Source organism: Hyla sarda, chromosome 10 (genome assembly GCF_029499605.1).
Source record: "Hyla sarda isolate aHylSar1 chromosome 10, aHylSar1.hap1, whole genome shotgun sequence".
Classification (NCBI taxonomy): domain Eukaryota; kingdom Metazoa; phylum Chordata; class Amphibia; order Anura; family Hylidae; genus Hyla; species Hyla sarda.
Window position 1 is genome coordinate 124,781,764 of NC_079198.1, and position 18,888 is coordinate 124,800,651.

General features: G+C 44.2%; 1 protein-coding gene across 9 annotated transcripts in view; it reads right to left on the reverse strand.

Annotated features, from left to right (window-relative positions):
- Nucleotides 1-18,888, reverse strand: part of PKNOX2 (PBX/knotted 1 homeobox 2) — a 430,049-nt gene that overhangs the window by 183,156 nt on the left and 228,005 nt on the right. For 8 of the 9 annotated variants that reach the window (XM_056544248.1, XM_056544254.1, XM_056544256.1 and 5 more), the window contains one exon: nt 5,965-6,024. The gene's annotated coding sequence lies outside the window, so the exon portion shown is untranslated. Of the gene's footprint in view, nt 1-3,809; nt 3,829-5,964; nt 6,025-18,888 lie in introns of those variants that run through there. The other variant, XM_056544252.1, reaches the window with a different exon arrangement.

The following is an 18,888-nucleotide window of genomic DNA, read 5'->3' on the forward strand; positions in this document are numbered from 1 at the left end:
GCACAGACATATGCTGGACTATGCAGTCCTCGGAGTAGGGCGAGAACTGTGCGTTAATCCAGTGGTCACCAAATGGGGTGCCTCCAGTTGTTCCAAAACTACAGTGATCCCTCAACTTACAATGGCCTCAACATACAATAGTTTCAACATACTGTACAATGGTCTTTTCTGGACCATCGTAACTTGAAACCAGACTCAACATACAATGTACGGACAGTCCAGATCTGTGAAACATGTCAATGGCCGGAAGATCGGACCAATCAGAATGGGCATTCACTGGTAAAACACCTGTATTACTGAAGTGCATGCTCTGACTGGTGTCTGGAAGCGCCCCCTACAGTACAGGGAGGTACTACATGTTCTATACTCTTTACCTGTATTACTGAAGTGTATGCACTGACTGGTGTCTGGTAGCGCCCCCTACAGTACAGGGAGGTATTATATGTTCTGTACTACTCTTTACCTGTATTACTGAAGTGCATGCACTGACTGGTGTCTGGTAGCGCCCCCTACAGTACAGGGAGGTATTATATGTTCTGTACTACTCTTTACCTGTATTACTGAAGTGCATGCACTGACTGGTGTCTGGTAGCGCCCCCTACAGCACAGGGAGGTATTACAAGTTCTGTACTACTCTTTACCTGTATTACTGAAGTGCATGCACTGACTGGTGTCTGGTAGCGCCCCCTACAGCACAGGGAGGTATTACAAGTTCTGTACTACTCTTTACCTGTATTACTGAAGTGCATGCACTGACTGGTGTCTGGTAGTGCCCCCTACAGTACAGAGAGGTATTACATGTTCTGTACTCTTTACCTGTACCAGGGTTAGCTGCTCCTTTGGACACCAGGTGAGGGCGGCTCCATGTTACTTTTATAGGACACTGTGTACTGTACCGGACCCTGAAGAAACTCCTGTCCTCTACATGGACCAGTGTTTCCCAAAGAGGGTGCCTCCAGCTGTTGCAAAATGACAACTCCCAGCATGCCCGGACAGCCTTTGGCTGTCCGGGCATGCTGGGAGTTGTAGTTTTGCAACAGCTGGAGGCACCCTTGTTGGGAAACACTGACATAGACAGTGATTAAAGCTCCCATCAGATCTTTATTACTTTTATATATAAGGATTTGCTTTATCTATATTAGTTATCTACTTATTTTTCTTTAATCCTCACTTTTCCTATTTTTGGATGACATTTTGGTGGCTTCAGAACCAATTACCAGGTTTCCATAGAGTTATGGTGTCAACATACAATGGTTTCAACATACAATGGTCGTCCTGGAACCAATTAATATTGTAACTTGAGGGACCACTGTACATCTACTAGCATGCCTGGACAGCTTTTGGGGAGTTGTATAACTACTATATATCCTGATCCCATAGAAATAGCAGCAGCAGTATACAGATAGAGCTGGAGGGGAAGTGTATAACTACTATATATCCCGATTCCATAGAGATAGCAGCAGCAGTATACAGATAGAGCTGCAGGAGAGGTATAAGACTACTATATATTCTGATCCCATAGAGATAGCAGCAACAGTATACAGATAGAGCTGGGAGGGGAGGTGTATAACTACTATATTTTCTGATCCCATAGAGATAGCAGCAGTATACAGATAGAGCTTGGAGGGGAGGTGTATAACTACTATATATCCTGATCCCATAGAGGTGGCATATGGAGCTAGGAGTGGAGGAGTCTGGGAGCTAGTAGGAGGGATCTGGTAGGTGATGATGTCATCTGTAGGTGATGATGTCATCTGTAGTCCACAGGAAGTCAGAGCCCAGAACACCCATCCTGCTCTGACACATCAAGCACTGAAAAGTCTGGAGAGACAGACTGGTTTTCATATGACCAAATGACTCTAAGGCAGAGTTTCCCAATCAGTGTGCCTCCAGCTGTTAGAAACTACTACTCCCAGCATGTCCCGGGAATGTCCAGACGGATGGGGACGGCTGGCATGTATGGTAACTTCAGTGGGATAGAGCAGTGTTTCCCATCCAGGGTGCATCCAAATGTTACAAAACTACAACTCCCAGAGCTGTAGCTTTGCAACAATGTGGCTGTTTTTGCCAATTAAGGATGAAAATATGCTTGTTAAGTTTCAGTACATTTAACGATGTGTGATGTCCCAGTACAGGACATGGTTCTGTATTACCCTTAGGCCCTGTCAGGTTGAGACCCTCAGTGACCTGGGGCTCCCCTGCAGGGTCTCCCCCTGTTGTGTATATCACTTTAAGGCCTAGACAGTATCCTTATGTATAGGTAGTACAAAGGAGCTGTGCGAGGTCTCAAGGACCTGTGTAAGTCTGTCACATGTTATGTTATGCAGTCACATGATTTCTTGTCACATGTTAAGCACCAGCTTAACCTATGACCCGCAACTTGACCAATGGGCCAGCCCCCCACTATATAAAGGGGCGGATATTACAATTCCCTCTCTTAGCTCTTACCACCTGCTACATGACTGAGCACAGAAACCACCAGAGATCTCAGTGCAAGTGATCAGCATCTGGAAGACCCCAAAAGCTACAGTCATTCCAGTAAGTCTCAAGTCTATGTCTGCTGTCACTGAAACTAGTCAAGTCCTGCACATAGTCAAGTCAAGTCCAATCTCAAGTCAAGTTAATTACAAGTATATTGGTCCAGCAAGCTGCAAGGTCCTCTGGGCCCTGGCCACCTCTCTGGGCATTCTGGCCTTAGCTGTGAAGATAATTCCATCTGTCTTATACTCAGTAAAGTCTCTGTTTGACCATAACTGGTTGTGGACTCTCATTTCACTACTAGCAACTGGGATAGCGGAGAATCCAGGCATGTGGTGTTCCGGAACCCCAAAACCACACTGGCGTCACGAACACCAGGGGTCAACAACATCTTGCCCCCGGGGTTAATAACATCTGATCCCACCACTCACATCGCTACACCCATGGTCCCGCCATACACCCGTGGGTCACTACAGATGTGTAAATTTGGCTTTAGAGACAGCAGCAGGGGGGGGGGGGGGGGAGGAGGATATACACAGCAACTCAGAGTCAGGAGAGCTAGCAGAACATTCATGGAGGGCAGATCACAAAGGTTATATAGATCTGCAACAAGGGAGGAAAGCATACACAGCAGCTCACATAGGCTGTAGATAGGGAAGAAACCATACATGGAGCACATCTCACACAGACTGTAGATAGGGAATAAACCATACATGGAGCACAGCTCACACAGGCTGTAGATAATGAGGAAAGCATAGGTAAAGGGCAGCTCATAGGATGTAGATAGGGCAGAGAGCATACATGGAGGGCACCTCACACAGGCTGTAGATAGTGAGGAAAGTATATGTAGAAGCCAGCTCATAGGATGTAGGTAGGACAGAGAGCATATATGGGGGGCAACTCACAGAGTCTATACAGCAGTTCACATAAGCTGTAGATAGGGAAGAAGACATACATGGAGTGCAGGTCACACAGACTGTAGATAGGGAAGAAAGCATAAATAGAGGGCAGCTCATAGGAGGTATATAGGGTGGGCGCACACATGGAGGGCAGCACACAGGCTGTAGATAGGGAGGAAATTATACATGAAGGGCAGCTCACATGATATAGATAAGAAGAAGAGCATACATGGAGGGCAGCTCACACAGGCTATAGATAAGGAGGCATGTATACATGGAAGGCAGCTTACATAGAATGTACATAGGAAGGAGAGCATACATGGAGGGCAGTTCACACATGCTGTAGATAGAATGGAAGGCAGATACAAGGCAATCTGCAGAGGAGAATCACATGGGCTGTGTACCAGCGTAGAGAAAAAGCAAGGCACTTACAGCATACTGTAGACTCCTAAACATACAGACCTCACTTCCAGCTTGCATTACAGTGAGGACACCCCGTACATGAGGAGAATCTGAACCTAGGAGCAGGATGCAATCTACATACCAGGGGGTCAGAAACTGAATGAAGGAATGAAGACCACAGACTAGAACATTTTTTAACTCAATATAACTAATAACATAGGTAAAAATATTTTCAAAGATGTCCATAACCTTTAAGGCCTAATGTTATGGCCACGTTATGAACTTGTAATGATGCGTTACAGGTACAGTTCACACAACGCAATTCAGATGGTGAAATGCTCAGCCAAATTATGTAGTGAGACAAATACATGAACTTTGCTGCAAGTTTAATTTTAGGCCATGTCTGCACTGGAAATGTGGCTTTAATACCACAAATATGAATTCCACAAGTTTACATTATCTCCGATAAGGCATTTCTTAGGATTTGCCTTCCTGGGTTCACTGGTTTCTCACACACTCTAAACCAGTGTTTCCTAACCAGTGTTGCACCAGCTGTTGCAGAACTACAACTCCCAGCATGCCCGGACAGCCAAGGGCTGTCCGGGCATCCTGGGAGTTGTAGTTCTGCAACAGCTGGAGGCACCCTGGTTGGGAAACACTGATCTAAACACGAATAGATTACCCAGCTTCCTAGATTGTGAGCTCCACTAAAGGCACCTATTAAAGTGGTACTCGTGTGGAAAACTTTTTTTTTTTTTTTTATTCAAATCAACTGGTGCCAGAAAGTTAAACAGATTTGTAAATTATTCTAATAAAAATTCTTAATCCTTCCAGTACTTATTAGCTGCTGAATACTACAGAGGAAATTCTTTTCTTTTTGGAACACAGAGCTCTCTGCTGACATCACCAGCACACTGCTCTCTGCTGACATCTCTGTCCATTTTAAGAACTGTCCAGAGTAGGAGAAAATCCCCATAGCAAACATATGCTGCTCTGGACAGTTCCTAAAATGGACAGAGATGTCATCAGAGAGCACTGTGCTGGTGATGTCAGCAGAGAGCTCTGTGTTCCAAAAAGAAAATAATTTCCTCTGTAGTATTCAGCAGCTAATAAGTACTGGAAGGATTAAGATTTTTTAATAGAAGTCATTTACAAATCTGTTTAACTTTCTGGCATCAGTTGATTTAAATGACAATATTACTGAATGACGATATTGTTACGGCACAGGGAAATATACGTCGCCACGGTAGGAACAACAAGAAATTTCCACAAACAAAATAATTCCTGACGTGTTTATGAGGCGATTTCTGAACAATCATTGAGGATCAGGTTTTTGCCAGAGCCCATGCAGAAGGGGGCAGCCAGCCAGGTCAGATAAGCCTGTGAGTGTTTTTTACAATTCTGGTTTACCAACATTTGTTTCCTGTGCTAAAACATGACCCTAACCACAATATGCCTGGCTGTCTGGATTGTGGCTTTCATGCTCTGCAAGATAATGCACTAAGTCTTGCCGCATGTTATAGGAAAACCACTTACTGTATATACATTAGAACGACTACAGGTAATAGGGTCTAATTTCTTGTAAGTACTCTATAAACTGCAAGCAATATACATGGGCTGTATTCTGTATATGCATCAATTCAAATGGATTAGCAAAATATGAATACAAACGTAGGCTTTAATCCTTGCTTCCCAACCAGGGTGCCTCCAGCTGTTGCAAAACTACAACTCCCGGAAATGTCCCCCAGGATCAAGGACTGTTGGGAGGTATGGTACCTATGGTGGGATAGAGCAGTGTTTCCCAATCGATGTGCCTCCACTGTTGCAAAACTACAACTTCCAGCAGGTCCCGGGAATGTCTGCCAGATCCGGGATAGAGCAGTGTTTTCCAATCAGGGTGCCTCCAGCTGTTACAAAATCACAACTCCCAGCATGTCCCAGGAATGTCCCACTGGATCTGGGAGGGTTGGGGGTATGGTAACTATGGTGGAACAGAGCAGTGTTTCTCAACCAAGGTGCCTCCAGCTGTTGGAAAACTACAACTCCCAGAATGACCGGACAGTCAACGGCTGCCCGAGCATGCTGGGAATTGTAGTTTGCAATAGCTGGAGGCACCCTGGATGGAAAATTCTGGCTTACTCCCTATGTAAGTATTACAATATGATAAAATCAAAGACTATTTTACCTTTCTGTAGAGTACTGTGTGACTGAACTGATCAAATCATTGGGAATATCTGGTTGAAATCTGAAAAAAAGAAAAAAATGATAAAATTAATTATCATGAGATAGCATTATAGAAAACACATATGCGTGTAGGAGCTTGGAGAATGCAGTCTCAGTATATCAGATACTCTATACATGAAATAATAGTACACTATCAAGATATGTGATTTCTCTCTAAAGGATAACGCCAATTTTTTTTGAGCTTGTATAGTGCAGCATAGGCCAATAATGAATAATGTAGAGGCTCTTGTGTATCTTCCATACATGGGTTGTCTTCCATCTTGAATTTTTCTTCCCACCTGAAATGGCTTTCCTTATGCAGTCTTGGTTCCCCCGGACACTTGCAGAGACAGATGGGGTGGAGTCTCATCACTGCACTTGCTCTGAGTCCAAGTAGAGCAAGTGACAGATCAATGACCTAAAGCTACTGTCCTCTAACCTACACTATAAAATTCCAGTGTACTCCTATGAGATGTAGCTTCAGCCTGTCTCCCCGTGTCTCCTGCTTGCAATAGCTGAGTGGGGTGCAGAGTGAAGCTGCATGTCTTCGGACACACTGGACTGCATACAGCCAATAGAGACAGGCAATGTGAGTTAGGGAGGTTTTATAACTCTGCTGCTTATCAATGAATGGAATCACCTCCTATATCACTGCACCCCTGTTCTATTGCAGTTTAAATTCAGGCCACTTAAAAATAAGCTGAGCCTTCCTGTTCTGTACGGAACATTTCCTAGTAATGCCCTTTCAGAAGTACAGTAAAAGGTGACATCAGTAGAGAGATAACACTGGATCAACTTCCACAAACAGCAGAGATTAGCTTGCCTCTCCCTGTTTAATAACCTCTAAAAAGGTCTTTAATTCATCTGAATGAGACAGCTCCTCTTTATTGCTCCTATCATTGTATGGACTCACCTACTATATCACTGCATCACTTAGGTAGAGCAAAATATATATGTTCAAAATTACTCTATGCATGGAAGGACAAAAATAGGAACAGATAAGGCAGAGCTTGGTGGTGTACCAGATGTCAGAACTGCCAGGAGGGATTTAATAGGTAATGATGTAATCCTGTAGTTCAGATGGAAGTCAGCTACACAAGAGAGACATTGAGCGGAATATTCAAAGACTTTTTTTATCAGGGCTCTTTATTTTGCACCTCAAAGAGTGTTAACTGTGCCTCATTCTCAGAAGTGTGTTTAGTCTTTTGAAAATTTGGGGCAAATAGCATGTCATTAAACACCAAGTATACTTTGTATTAGCTGCAACCTTTGTGGGCCACAAAGTGGTGCTAAACCTTTGAAAATAGGGTCCTAATAGTACAAAAATCCTAACCACACTCTAACCATGCCCCTTTAATGCAATACTGAAAGGGCTTAAAAAATTAATGCAACTGAGCTGGGATGAAACAAATTACAATGCTGGAGTATTGCTTGGGTTTCAGCTTTCTTTGTTAAAAAACAAAAAACAAAAAAAAGTGCTTTTTTAAGAAAAAAAATACATTTAACGACCCCTTTACTTAAAGGAGGTGGTTGGAAAAGCTGGAAGCAGCCGAAATTATGTAATTTGTTCAACCCCCCCCCCCCCCATTAAAGTCAATAGGAGTTTTGCAAATTGTGTAACTTCCCTGCTTCGGCTATTTCTGACAACCTTAGCTGCAGACATGCAGGAGTTGGCCAGAAGACTAAAACAGCGAGTTGGGACCACTCCTTTAAAGGGGTAAAAGACTGTGGTGTTTTCTACCAAAGTGAAATGACACTAGTATCAGCAGAGGAAAAATTATACGTAAAAGTCTCACTAAAGCTGTAAAGATGTACATGAGTAAAGAGTAGTGATAATAAAAATCATCATCATAGATTAAAAAAAAGACAAAAAAAGATAAAGTTACAAAGTAAAGTTTTGTTTTCTTTTATTCATAATAAAACTTATTACAGAGCCACAAAATGACCAGCCGGAGAATCTTGTCTTGTCATCGGTTTTCTGGCGTCCGAGCCTGTGATAATATTATGTGCAGCAAAGCTCAGAGTAAGGAAAATTCCCCATTCTTGGTATGCTGGCAATGACATTAACGTATCGCAGAGATCATAAAAAGGGCCATTATTCATAGCACAGGAGTGATCGTATTACCACTTGACATTAACAATAAGAAATACGTTTACTTCTAATATTACGCTTTATAGCTGATGGGATCACCACTTCACACTGATAGGCAAACCATGTGTGCTCTTATTACACAGCTGTCAATGCCTCTGAATAATAGGAATATGACAATATGACCGAAGGTCCAGGGGTGCGATTGGATGGAAAAGATCCATCTATCACCAAAGATTGGGCATAATCCACTTAAATCATTTGTATTTGGTCCTAATACTAGGGATCTCCTGTATGTGACAATATAGCCAAGATAAAATAATAATAACATTTCACAGGGAGGCTATATGACAGATCAGAGTTATATGGTAAATACAGTGATATAGGATACAATCCAGAGCTATCACATTAAAGGGGTACTCCGCCCATAGACATCTTATCCCCTATCTAAAGGATTGGAGATAAGACGCCTGATCACGGGGGGTCCTGCTGCTGGGGCCCCCTGCATCTCCCGGCATTCTAAACAAACGTCGGGCTCCGACGGCAGTGGTCGTGACGTCACGCTCATGTCCTTCCCGTCACTCCATGCCCCCTCTATTCATGTTAATGGGAGGGGGTGTGACGGCCAACACGCCCCCTCCCATAGACATGAATGAAGGAGGCGCGGCGTGACATCATGAGGGTTGTGGCTGTGACATCACAATCACGGCCGCCCGCTCCAAGAGTTCTAAACAAAATGTTCAGAATGCTGGGACACGGGAATACCCCTTTAAAGAAATGCTTCACAGCAAACCTTATGGGCTTAGACACAATAGTCTGGCCCAGGCCCTATTCACCAGAACAGGAATGTTTTCTGAGCATGCTCTGTGAACTATCCAGAGGTCATTCTACAGGGAGGGGTAGGCTGAGATGTGAGAATCAGCTACTGTCTTATCTTTCTACTGGTGTCACCTTTAACTGTAATCTTGTCTGTGATAATAAGGAGGGCACTGCTGGAAAGTGATCTGTACAGAAAAGGAAGTGTCAGTTTAATATTACTGCAAGATTTCAGGATAATTTTAGAATATATTAGCAGAGGAATCGGTGTTGCCTGGTCCTCCTACCTAAACCTTGTGGGAGAGGAAAAGCAACAATGACTCTTATCCTATATTCCAACCTCATATCTCTATTCTTATATCTCATCCTCATATCCCGTCCTCACATCCCGTCCTCATGTCCCAACCTTATATCTCGCCAATTAATACAAATCCATCCTACTGACAGTGAAAGGGAAGGCTCAAGAAAAGTCCTGGGATCTCAATGAGGCTAAAATGTCAGCTTCAAGGGGGGGGGGGGGGTAGGTTTCCTCATCAGATCCAATAGGCACTGCTCAATTTCATTTAAAGGGGGAATCCGGAGAAAAAATATAATGCTTTCAAATGAACTGGTGCCAGAAATGTATTCAGATTTGTAAATTACTTCTATAGAAAAATCTTAATCCTGCCACCTCTGTCCGTGTCAGGAACTGTCCAGAGCAGGAGAAAATTCCCCATAGCAAACCTCTCTTGCTCTGGACAGTTCCTGACAGGCAGAGGTGGCAGCAGAGAGCACTGTGGTCAGACTGGAAAGTATTACACAACTTCCTCTAGCGTTTACAGAAGCTGATAAGTCATGGAAGGATTAAGATTTCTATATAGAAGTAATTAGCAAATCTGAATACATTATTGGAGCCAGTTGATTTGAAAACATTTCCCCCCTCTGGAGTACCCCTTTTACTCAAGCACCTTATATCAGGACCAGATTATGCAAGGAATCTGATTCTGGGGGTACCGGGGTCTCTCGTTTGGTCATCATCATTATCCCCAAAGGGATAGAATAGTGCTTTATCCATGAGACATATATAAGTATAATCTACATGTATGGGATGCTTCTATGATATTGCCGTTATGGGGGGGGGGGGGGGCAAAGTTGGTGCGTCTTATACGGCAAATACACATTAAAATCTGTCCTATCGTGGTGGTCCCTGAGGCCATCAACGGTCGGGACCCGCGGCTAATACAGGACATCACCGATCGCGGTGATGCCCTGTATTAAGCCTTCAGACGCGACGATCAAAGTTGACCGCCGCGTCTGAAGCGAAAGGGACACTAACCCGGCTGCTCAGTCGGGCTGTTTGGGACCGCCGCGGTGAAATCGTGGCGTCCCGAACAGCTTACAGGGCACCGGGAGGGACCTTACCTGCCTCCTCGGTGTCTGCTCTATGCCGGGATCCCCTGCATGGCTGGTGCTCTCCTTCGTCGTCATCACGTCGTCGCGCACGCACGTGCGTAGCGACGTGATATCGGCGACGGAGAACGAGGATACCGGGCAGCAGAGACGTTCCGGAGCAACGGGGACACCCCGGGGACGCGGCGACAGCGATGGAGGGCGACATCCAGGGCAGCGGTGACGGGTCCGGAGCGGCGGGGACACGTGAGTATTACCTCCTATACCAGTGGTCTTCAACCTGCGGACCTCCAGATGTTGCAAAACTACAACTCCCAGCATGCCCGGACAGCCAACGGCTGTCCGGGCATGCTGGGAGTTGTAGTTTTGCAACATCTGGAGGTCCGCAGGTTGAAGGTTCAGAATCTTTTTTTTTTTCGATTTTCATCCTTTAAAATTGGGTGTGTCTTATATGCCGGAGCGTCTTATATGACGAAAAATACGGTGGATGTGTTACTGCATTACATTTGCCATTTCTTTCGACTTGTGCCTCATGCCAATATCGCTGAGCTGCACCGGGTGCACATAAAAAAAAAAACACGGTGACATCGCTCTGTATGGTGCCAACGAGATATCTCACAAAAAAAGAATCTAATGAAATTATTATCCGTCTAGCCCCAAAGTTGAAAACTTCCCCCAAAATGGATATTGCCTGTTAGGAGATATTTCACCGGAGCAGAATGGTCAGCAGTCTTTCTGAATATTACAAGTCCCCGGAGGCCACAGCTGTAGATTTTTGTCTGTAAACTGCTGTTTAACTTTACAATATGTGCCGGCGAATTGAAATTAGTTTATTTGTACTTTTCTATAATCATCAAAAAAAAAAAAAAATTGGGAAATTAATTTTTCTCTGGACCCTGCGCTGTTGCTTACTAATGCAGACGAGCCTCTCTGTCAGGGGAATGAGGAATGTAATATCGGGCAGGACACTACATATGGTTTTTACAGAAACCAATTACTCCCCTGCAGAGCTGACACTCTAATTTTTGTGCCTAATGAACAAGGAAATAAAAGAGCTTGCCCGAAACCACAAGTACAAGACGCTGGGATTGGAGCGGGGGTCTACAATGACCTCGCTATTAAACTTCCCCCACTGTGCCGAAATTTCCACAAATTCAGGCTTGGTTTCCTGTCTCGGTCATTTGCACCAAGAGTGATTTTAACTTTTCGCTCTTTATTTGGACAAACATATAAATTGAGTCGTTTCTCCGAAATGGAATAGTCTTCTAAGTTGAAGGCAATTATGTAAAAAATATGACTTATCCTAGTGCAACTTTTGAAACAAAAACAAAACTAAAAAGTCATGAATAAAAAAGGATAAAAAAAAAAAAAAAGAGAGAATAAGCACCAGCAGCTGTAGAAAATTAAACGGTTGGGGGGATTTAAGAGATAATTAACTTACAAATGTCATCACATAGCAAGCCCTGGGCAAGCCGAACGTAGCGCGCCGAGTAAATGATGGGATGGAGAAACAGAAGAGCTCGCCAAATATGCCCTCGTACAAGTAATGAGATTTTACTAGCTCAAGGTATAGGAAGACATATTACCTTCCAAATTAAAGTCACGCGGTCGCTCATCCATTTGGCTCGTCATCGGAAGCTCCGGGTGACGCCGAAGGAGGGAGTGTCGCAAAAACCTTGGGGCAGAGAGCCCGCAAGGTGGGGGGGGGGGGGGGGTTAGGTGTCACCAAATGGTAATTGCCAATCTTGTGTGATTTATGCGTGAATATTCGGAATTGCTGTGGGAGCGATCCATTAAGATTAAGAGGGTATCTGCAAAACATAGGTGCCAGTATAAACTATTGTAAAACTATGTATATGAAGGGAAACCTTCCTATCCACCAAAAATAGCTGTCTACGGATCACCTTTTGGAGAATATTATGGTTTGGATTATAATCCCTAGTCATGTTTTAAGTATAAGTGATGCTACAGAGACAGCTCTTTACTTTCATGAGGAGGAGCTACTTTGGATATTTGTTCCCATAATTCTATATATAACAAGTCATTTAGACGTCAAATAAAAATATAGTGGAGTTAAATCAACCCCAAACCCCCTGTACTTGGTGCATGTTTTTCTTTTTTAAAGGGGTATTCCAGGATTTTTTTTTATTTGACTATGCTACCGGGGCTGTAAAGTTAGTGTAGTTCATAATATAGTGTCTGTACCTGTGTGTGATGGTTTTCTCACAATCCAATATTTATTTTTACCAGCATACAAAATGACTGTTGTCTCCGATTTTTCCCAGCTTGCAATGCGGCCGAGACCTGACATCACTGATGACAGGGAGCCTGTCTGCTTCAATGGGTGGAGCGATCGCTTGATGGGAGAGAGATCAATCTGCAACTAATGCATGAGCTGGAGGCTCCCTGATTGAAAACCACAGGTCTTTTGAACGGATGCAGCTCATTTATGTTTCAATGGGTGGGGTGGCTGATGTGTGGGAGGGAGGAAAATTACTGTCTGCTAGGTATGTACTAAAATCACCTTAGGGTGGAGAACCCCTTTAATTCTGAAGTTCCATGCAAGTCTATGTGACCTCTGGCACATCTGATTGCGTAATTCTTAGGCTACAGAGATTGTCCAAAACTTCCGAAACATCCTGGTGACTGTCTAGCAGGCGGGTGCCGAGAAGAGTTATTGCGGTGGATGGAATATAAAGTCAGGATATGAGTTTGGGATATGTGATCAGGATAGGGGGACGGGATAGGAGGTCCAGATATAAGGATGGGATATAAGGTCAGGATATGAGGTCGGGATATGAGGATGAGGAAACTGGCTTGCTGAGGGGCTGTCAGGACCTGGAGAGCGGCGCCCCCATCAAGAGGGCGATCCAGGCAGCTGCTTATTTTGTCTATAGGTGGCGCCGGCCCTGATGGAATATAAGGTCGGGATATAAAGCTGGGATATGAGGACAAGATATGAAGACAGGATAGGAGGTTGAGATATGAGGTCATGACCTCAAAATCCAAACCAATTTTAAACAGCAGAGTCTTGTATATAGTAATGAATCTCCAATTTTTCTAAACTAAGTCCTTCTGTCTTGAGCTCTTTTCCCACTGTCAGCAGTATCCATTTACCATATACATTGTGGTGTCCCGGCACCGTATTTCATACTGTGGTGGGGGGGGGTCCCCAAAGTCAGAGTCCCTAGGACTGTGGGGGTCCGCTTCCCTAGTCACCCCTTAGTAAGTTAATATTTATAAAAATTATCATTGTAAATATGTATATTGCATTACTCACTTGTTTAGCGTCGCAGGACCTTAGGTCATGTGACCCGTTACTCAGAACTCTATGGTATGTTGAAGGACCTTAGGTGGTTCTTGTGTCACGTGTTCACCCACAATGCCGTGTAACGGTGAGTGACAGTTGTTATGGACCAATCCAAAACGGCTCAGCCCCTGCCCATATAAGGGAGCTGCGGCCATTAATCGCTCTCTTGGGTTGCTGTCACTGAACGAGGTAGGACCTCCGCAGCTTACAAGTACGTTTACTGCGGCCTCGACCTATACCAAAGCTGTTGTACAATTACAATTCCCCGCTACTCTCCGCAAGATCACTGGACATAAACGCACCCCTAAATCCAGCGGATCTAGGCTGCGGAATCTTTTAAAAGCTAAATTGAGCTTATCTGATCCCAACCGTCTGTCAATCACTGCTCAACTACAAATAGACTCTGTTATCTGGACTGTTATTGCTGTTGCCAGCTACAGAAAATCTTCAGTAAAAGTTCCTGCAAGTTTTCAGTTAAACAGTGGTTGTGGACAATCCATTTATTCCGCACTCACCCATCGCTCTTGGGAAGGGTGGCGATAGGCCCAGCACCATTACAGTATTTAACCCGCACCCTGGCGTCACGAGTGACAAGGGTTAACAGCACAGCAACACCCCAACTATCCTACAACCCCCGAGGCGTTACCACAAATGTATCTACAGAGCCCTGTTACCTTATAGAGGCCAAAAACAGCGTAATTTTGCCCTCTATTGAGGAGGTATATTGTCATTCAGGAGGTATATTCCAAACCAGTTTGCCACCAGCTGTGGCAAAACTACAACTCCCAGCATGCCCAGACAGCCTTTGGCTGTCTGGGCATGCTGGGAGTTGTAGTTTTGCAACAGCAGGAGACACACTGGTTGGGAAACACTGCCTTATTCTGTTCTACAAAATAAAAAATAAAAATAAATATATATATATCTTTTGCAGGAAGTTCTATGAATCCCAATAGCAGCTTTCTGGCTGTAACATTAACAACGCCGTGTGAAAGGATTTTGGAAATGAAATTCAATTCTCATTATGTTCTGCACAAATCCGCCCAACAGCAGCACTGGACGTTATCTGTCGGCTGTAACATAATGGGTAGGCTGTCTGCAGCCGGTGTGCATGGTGGAGAGCCGATACCTGCAGAGAAGGCAGCACATAATGGAGGCTGGGGTGGGAGGGGAGCAATCGCAAAGTTCCAAAGCTGTATCATCTGTATCACCGTGTCACATAAACATAATAATCCCACTAAACAATAGATCTCTGCTGGAGACTGACGCAGCGTACACCGAGAGGCTGAGCCCCGACAGGTTACATCTAATACAAGTATCTTCATCAGTGTTTAGAAAACAAATGTAACAATTAAGAATCATATTCACATTAAAATCCTTAATACCAACAATAATAATAGTAATTAGTTAGAATAACACTGTGAAAATACAGAATAGTGGTAACATATCCTTTATAACTGACATGTACATGCAAAATCATATAATATACAGTAACAAACTGAAGTAAGAAACAATGGCCCCAGGTTACCATATTTTTGACATTTTCCAGACCATTGTAACTTGAAACCAAACTCAACATACAATGCTACGGACAGTCCAGATCTGCGAAACGTGTCTATGGCTGAAAGAACTGACCAATCGGAATAGGCATTCACTGGTACAACACCTGTATTAAGTGCATGTACTGACTGGTGTCTGGTAGCGCCCCCTACAGTACAGGGAGGTATTACATGTTTTGTACTACTCTCTACCTGTATTACTGAAGTGTATGCACTGACTGGTGTCTGGTAGCGCCTCCTATAGTACAGGGAGGTATTACATGTTTTGTACTACTCTTTACCTGTATTACTGAAGTACATGCACTGACTGGTGTCTGGTAGCGCCCCCTATAGTACAGTTAGGTATTACATGTTCTGTACTACTCTTTACCTGTATTACTGAAGTGTATGCACTGACTGGTGTCTGGTAGCGCCTCCTATAGTACAGGGAGGTATTACATGTTTTGTACTACTCTTTACCTGTATTACTGAAGTGTATGCACTGACTGGTGTCTGGTAGCGCCCCCTACAGTACAGGGAGGTATTACATGTTTTGTACTACTCTTTACCTGTATTACTGAAGTACATGCACTGACTGATGTCTGGTAGTGCCCCCTAAAGTACAGGGATGTATTACATGTTCTGTACTACTCTCTACCTGTATTACTGAAGTACATGCACTGACTGGTGTCTGGTAGCGCCCCCTATAGTACAGTTAGGTATTACATGTTCTGTACTACTCTTTACCTGTATTACTGAAGTGCATGCACTGACTGGTGTCTGGTAGCGTCCCCTAAAGTACAGGGAGGTATTACATGTTCTGTACTACTCTCTACCTGTGCCACAGTTAGCTGCTCCTTTGTACACTGTAACTGTAACTCTAGTAACTGTAGTTTACTGTACAGGACCCTGAAGAAGCTCCTGTCCTCTACATCGACAGTGATTACAGCTCCCAGCAAACCATTTCTTACTTTTATATGTTTTTATAAGAACTTGCTTTATCTGTTTTAGGCCCCTTTCACATTGCCGGTATGCTCCGGCAAATTTGGCCATCAAACTCCCTCTATTTATTTTTTTTCTTGCATTTTGCTGGCCGTAATTTTGCATACTGGCAAATAATGGGTCCTGATGGACCCTACTGTATTCAATAGCAGCCGTTATTTTTGGAGTGAAAAGCCAGAGAAAAAGAAAAAGCACAATTTTTTCTCGGCTTTTCTCGATCCTAAAATAACAGACGTCACACTGCCAAAGACTGCCGACAGTGTGAACGTGGCTGTAACGTAGCTGGATGTGGATCCTCTACCTGTGTGGCTGATGACTCGGTCCATATTGGGGAGCGGAGTCTAAGGTGCCGCTGGTCTTCACCAGAGCCCGCCACAAGGCAGGATGGGCTTGCTGCAGCAGACGACACCCAGGTCGCTACCCCCCCGATACGGCTCGACCACACAGGTTACTGGGCAAGGCAAGGTACCAAAGGAAGAAGGTGTAGCGTAGTCAACATAGCAGAAGGTCAAGGCAGGTGGCAAAGGTTCGTAGTCAAAAAACATAGCAGGAAGGTCTGGATACCAGGGTATGGCAAAACAGGCAACATGAACGCTTTCACCAGGCATTAGGCACTGAACATCCGGCAGGGAAATGTGGGAGGTGCAAACAAATTATAATGTGGTATCAGGTGTATTTAATAATTATGGGTGTACTAGACCTTTAAATTTCAGATTTCCAGCGCGTGCGCGCGCGCCCTAAGGGACGAAGACGTGCGCACCGGAGCTGAGAGACAGAAGGAGTGGAGCGAGGTAAGAGAGGGGCTGGGATTTGCATCCGGGCGTGTCCCGCGATGCGAATCCCGGCCCTGCCGGCGGTCGGGGACATAGGGACACTGCACTAACGGCCGGTGCTTGCGGCCGGAGCGCAATGTGTAACAGTAGCCTTAGTTATCTACTTATTTTTCTTTAATCCTCACTTTTTCCTATTTTTGGATGACATTTTGGGGCTTCAGAACCAATTACCAGGTTTCCATAGAGTTTTGGTCCCAACATAGAATGGTCTTCACATACAATGGTCATCCTGGAACCAGTTAATATTGTAATGTGAGGGCCCACTGTACAAGAGGAGTGAGAGCCTGATCGCAAGAGCTTACAATCAATGAGGAAACATGGGGGGGGGGACAAGAGAAACTAGGCCCTTGCTTACAAGAGCAATAAGGAAATGGGGTAGTGGGATCACAAGAGGAAGGCCCTGCTCACAGAAGTTTACAAGCTACCAGGAAATAGAGGGGATACAATAGGGGTGAGAGTACGGAACACAAGAGCTTACAATCTATAAGAAAACTGCTATTGACATTTTTGACTGGTAAAGGGACTAGATTACAAGTAATATGGAGATTAGTTGTCCATACACATAAGGCAGGACGGGGCAGTTGAAATTTACCATGCCTGATCCCTTGAGGGATAGTAAGAGGTCCCCATATAAATTAAACGATTGACCCATCTTGCCGAAGGGTCAGGTTTGGCCAACACTTATCTAATGCTTATGGTCAGCTTCAGGCTAGGTTAGTGGTCATGTACATGGGAAGGGGGGGGGGGGGGGTTGTCTGGCAGCAAAAGGAGTCTCTACATCCCCACACTCCATATTACATAAATATTAACATATATTTGATAAGAATGCTTCTTTATTGCACCAAAACCAATGGCTTTACCATAACACACACCTCCTGTCACGTCACAATTTCTTTTACCAATAAACCAACATCATGTCATCGGTGTCAGCGTCTGGCGGTTCACAATACTCATTCGTGGTCTAAGTCTGAAAGAAACTCGTCATAGTATATTCGTAGACACGTGCAAGTATTATTCTAATAAATTTTGCAAAAGGCTTTGTCATTTTCCGAAGCTGCAGGCTGGCGGCAGAGAAGTGGAGTTTATTATCTTCCCGTTGTATAAACACAATTGCTTTTATGAAGGCATTTAATTGAATTACTACATTTCAAATTAAAAGGACTCATCTTTCATTGTGCAGCGTTGACAAGGAAAAACAAACTCCTGCAGAAACTAAGCAGAAAGACGAGTCAATGCTACTTTCAATGGAGAGACAAAAAAAAAAAAAAAAAACATACAAGTCAGGTGACACGTCAATTGTCACATCAGATAGGGAGCAGTGAAGCCCTGAACTGACCCTCACCACTGTCCTTACCTGTAAGATGATGTGCCTTTAATGGTGGCCCCCAACTGGGCGACAGTCCCTGCACTAGGCTAAGTACTCAAGGATATAGGGAAGGTCAGACAATACCCATCAGACACGCAAAAGATAAAACCAGAGAACAAGGAAAAACCAGAACACAGGCCAAAGGGTCAAAACCTGGATAGCAACATGGTACATACTCAGAAATAGAGGCAGAACAAACAGGCAGAGGTCAAACCAGTAACAACACATCTAAATTGGCAGGCAAAATCAGAGTCACGAAATTGGCAGGCAAAAGGCAGAAGCTCAGGACACCCTCTGTAGAGAGGCATTGGATCGCCTCCTGATTACCCGGCTACCCCTGCCCATTGCAGAGAAGACCAGTTCTGCGCTGCATGGCATTATTCCTCTGACAAACAGGGGATGCTTTGAGGCTGAAGTTAGGTGCGGTGCAGGAGCCAGGACCAGATGCGGCATGGGATCATGGTCAGGTAAATTTTTTACACTAATCTTATAAGAATTAACATTGTTCCCCCCTCTAGCCAGAGCCGGATGATCAAATAGATGTAA